The sequence below is a fragment of the Colias philodice genome, chromosome 20 (assembly GCF_061535455.1).
Source record: "Colias philodice isolate Cphi_HAF_F1 chromosome 20, ilColPhil1 Martin Lab GWU primary, whole genome shotgun sequence".
NCBI lineage: Eukaryota > Metazoa > Arthropoda > Insecta > Lepidoptera > Pieridae > Colias > Colias philodice.
The window spans coordinates 1,672,787-1,677,323 of NC_143105.1; the positions used below are offsets into that span (position 1 = coordinate 1,672,787).

Here is a 4,537-nt window from a genome sequence, read left to right on the forward strand (position 1 = left end):
GCTCGAATTGCCTGCCTCGATATCTTATGCAGGCACGCAGTCTACGGCGTACTTCAGATGGGGGATTTTGTATGGACCCCGTCCCCACCCTACAACAGTCATGGGACACGTGTCAATTTGTTCATTGCGACCCAAAAAAGGATAAAGTACCTGTTTTAGTAGCAAAAACTATTGGGTTTATTTATAATAAAAAAAACTTATCGGTAAAAATGTATTTATTTTTAAACCAAAATTATGTTTTTCACAAACAAATATGCTTATTTCACACAAACAAGGACGATTCTATATAAAAAAAAATACTTGGTTCTCAAACTGAAAATCATTGAGTAGTAATAATAGTGCTTAAATAATATTATCAAGCATTTGTGCTGGTGCATTAAAGTCAATATGACGCCCTAAGCCCATGTACCATACAATGGATATTATGTGCGCACAACTTCCCGCAGTGCGATTGCCTGTAAGGCAAGTGCAGTACCAATGAGCAATAGCACGACTGTCGGTCAAATCCCGGTCTATTAAAATATAACTATAATAAATACGGGAACGGACATGGCGCGACTGAATCCGTACTCTGACTAGCCAAACATTATTTAGTAGGATATTGCATCGCGGTAAATCGTTTAACTCGTTATCACGGTATAATTCTATATTATAAAGGCCATCGCGAAGGTGCTCGGCGCAGTAAGACTTGGCAAGCTTAATGTGATAGCTCTCTAGCGCGAAAAGAAACACTTCATCTTCAGATAAACGTGGGAAGTCTTCGAAGTTAGGAATATTTGCTTGCATGGCTTCAAAAGGCACTCTCTGTCTGTTAAGATGTTTCATATGCACATAATCATGCAAGTGATTGGACATGTTCATTCTAGAATGAATTATATTTACAAACTCGGCGGCGAATCTGTTGTCAACAGCGACTCGATAATAAGCGTTTATTATGGCCGCTGCAATTTTAAAGTCACAGAACATATGACTTAAAGCGCGATTAAAATACGTTTGACGCAACAACCTAAACCTATTCTTAAACTTGCCGTTGACCGCCTCAACAACCCATCTGCAAATCGTAACTAATCGGGACTTATTTGCCTGTTCTGTTGTCAGTTGACTAGCGGTCCGGTCTTTTGTAGGTGGCATGTGGACTTCATAGCCACAAGACTGGATTACATCAATTCTGTCTCTAAAGCCCCTATCAACTATAAAAACATCGCCACTGTTTAAAAACCAATGCAATGGATTTTCTTCATTCATTAATGACTGCATAATGGTAGCATCAGATGTTGTAGCCCGGAATGGACCGAGTACGTCTATTATATAGCCATCACTGCTCACAATTATAAAAGGTTTTAAAAGATTTCGAAACTTGTGATGGCTGTAAGATTGGCGCTGAAATAAAAAAATTGGAGCTTTTTTCAATGTATATGTACGTTCCATCTAATATCAAAATAGCTTTAGTATTTTGCTCATCACCAAAAAACTCTTTAGGAATCAGTAAGTTTCTTTCTAGAACATTTTCTCTAGACAGATGATCTAGACCAAGATGTCTATTAACGAAATCTTGTGTCAAACATTCTCTCGCTATTTTTAAATGGTCTTCAAATGTTCGACGTGACATCCCAAACAATGTTGCTAACCTTTCATTGCTTTCACCAGTCCTTAATTTCGTCATATAGGCCCCAAGAACTCTCCGCGGATGTCTGTGTCTCTCAGCTAAGCTGGGTGTTTCCAATAGCATACTATTAAATTGCTCAATAGTTAGTCCAGTCCAAAAATGAAGCTCATGGGCATCCAATCCAGTCACGGAATCAAACCTTAATCTATGAGCATTCATGCCGCGAATTAACATTGTTGTCATGTCCGAAACAAGCTCAGCGTTGAAATAATTCGTCACGTTTACATTATCCGTCCGTAATACGTCCCAAATAATATTAGACAAATGCTCTTGACACAGTCGTGTACTAGGTGGAAAATATAAGCTGTAGTTACAAATGGCGAACAGTCTTATAGACGCGGGGATTCGCCTCAGATCTAGATTTCTGCAATGCCTATATAAACAGGTTCGCGAAGAATTAGGAGCTCTTACATACTCAGGGACGAAGATTTCATTTGGTTGGGCGCCTTCAGCTGGACTGTTGACATCGACAACAACATTTTCGTCAGGAAGGTCTTGTCGATTGACATCATTGTTGGCTCTTTGCCAGCATCTGTGACATACAGCCATGGTGTTATTGAAAATAACCTGGAATAAAAAAAAATACATTTCATATCCTATCACAATAAATAAAGATATCGTAAGACTAGGTTGCAGTGCACACAGAATATCTACTTTCTTACGACGATGATATAATGCACACCCTACGTTATATTATTTTTACGATGATTATTGTAACTCATCGTAAGCACTGTTAGACAAAGAAAAAAATAACATTATTTACTAACCTCTATTCTCGATCGTATCGCCAACGGTACGTCCTCTAGTAGCGTCCAGAGCTCATCACGCAAAAAGTTTTCATACGTGACCCCATTTAAGTTGTCAGGGAAAAAAAATGGCCCAACAATGCAATCGTGGACGATACCCATCCACACATTCAAAGAGAATCTTAGCTCAAGTTTCCTTGGATTTTCGTGAATTTTGACCTTTAGGTGCCCAATAGTGTGCAGTGTGATAATTACTTATCCCGTCTCGGTCAAATTTGGACTCGTCCGTCCAAAGAATACGTTTTAAGTACTCGGGATCACTGTCAATGTCACAGTTTATGAGAAATCGACAAAAATCCATTCTTCAGACTGGATCTACCAACATTAAGTTGGTAACCAGTCATTCCTCATCTTCAATGTGGTTTTTTTTTTTTTTTTTTGTAAAAGCACCCGCCATCTCAGGGTGTTGTGTGCTTTTCTCTGGAATATTGTCCAGAGGTGTTTATTTTCTTTTAATCAGATAAATACCAAAAATTCTTTATTCACAATTAGGCCTAAATTAATACAATTTAAAGTAAAAAATACAAGTTAACAATTTACAATAAAATTTCCGAGATAATAATAAAATACTAAAATTAAATATTACATTTAAAACTTACATTATTAAAAACATTGCAATGAAAATAATAAAAAGAAATAAAATAAATTAATACAATTAAAAGTAAAAAATACAAATTAACAATTTACGATGAAATTCCAAGATAATAATAAAATAAAATCAAATATTGCATTTAAAACTTACATAAATTAAAAACATTACAATGAAAACAATAAAACAATACGGCACAGCACTTATAAAACTTAACCTAACATCACAACTTATCACAGTGTCTTTTATTAACCACCCTCACAATTCGTTCGCAATACTCCAAGAATTCGAAAACGTTATAAGAAGTTCTGAGAGTTTCTTATCTTTGTACGGGAAGGTGTATGGAGTGTCAAAACACTTAGTTAAGTAGGAAGCACGGTGGGGGGAAAGGGGAAAAGTACAGTTTTGGCGGAGAAAGTTTCTGTTTGTAGGTTAAAAAAATATTTTGTGTCTATCTCCGCCAATTTAACTCCGATTTCCCCGGAAAAAAAACCAGGGGCTTTGTTTTAGAAAAACGCGTCTATTTATACTATTATCATTCACTAAACACTGAGTAAAGGGGGATTGCCACCGCCCGGCTTACCAAAAAATGTTTGTTTTGCTTGATTTATGAGTCCTAAAAATCCCAAAATTTGCACAGACACTTGTATCACTAGCACACACAACACTGCAGTTCCGGTTCGCGAAGTCCCCGATATAAATCGGGACTTTCCAGCGACGACGTAACCCCTGTTAATTTCGTGAATCTTTCTTTTGGTGATAACTTTTCACTGGCTGACTCGATTTTCAATCCGTTTTCGCGTCCGTATTGGTTGTTTAAGCGCGCATCTACTGGTATATAACACTAATGTGTAAGTAGGAAAAATACCACTTTTACAAAAATAAACTTACGAGCGATGCGATTTCGCTGTCAACGGACCGTGTTCGGGCAAATGACTTCTCTTCAATGTGGTTTGAATAGCCTCGCAATATTGCTTCTATGTCTTCTACTTCCGCTGAAGAACCTGTAGAGCTATGTGATGGACTGTTTCGGGGGTAGTTTTGCACATTTGGTGTACTGCTGCTTCCACTCGCTTAGCCATACTGATGTGGGTACTGGTAGGCATTCGTCCATCCAGTTTGCATCATACCACCGTCATAATTATTATGTGCACTATATTTTTTAACTTATATTTTTAATAATTCGAACCGAAAGAAATTGTTTACTACATTAGTCGAAGTTTTTGGAGAAGTGGCTATTTTTAAGAGACCTGAAGAAGAGATGCGTGATTTTTTTGTGTTCGTTATTTCGGTGATCGCTTGCCAAGTAGCTTTAATATTATTTCTAGCTTTTGTTAGTATACTTTTCTCGTATTCGCGTTTCAATGTTCGTAGAAGACGATTACAAAAATTACGATACCTACACTCTACAGTATGATAATTTAAGAATTATATTATCAGGTGATTTCCTCACCTTCTTATGCATTTTATCGCGGT

The 4,537-nt window shown here is 37.1% G+C and overlaps 1 pseudogene across 1 annotated transcript; it reads right to left on the reverse strand.

The window, feature by feature from the left end:
• Nucleotides 1–342: 342 nt before the first annotated feature.
• On the reverse strand, nt 343–3,053 carry LOC149479268 (uncharacterized; annotated as a pseudogene). The gene is made up of 2 exons (XR_016317285.1): nt 2,434–3,053; nt 343–2,233 (listed from the first exon to the last, which is right to left on the reverse strand). The product of XR_016317285.1 is annotated as an uncharacterized LOC149479268 (transcript).
• Nucleotides 3,054–4,537: the final 1,484 nt, after the last annotated feature.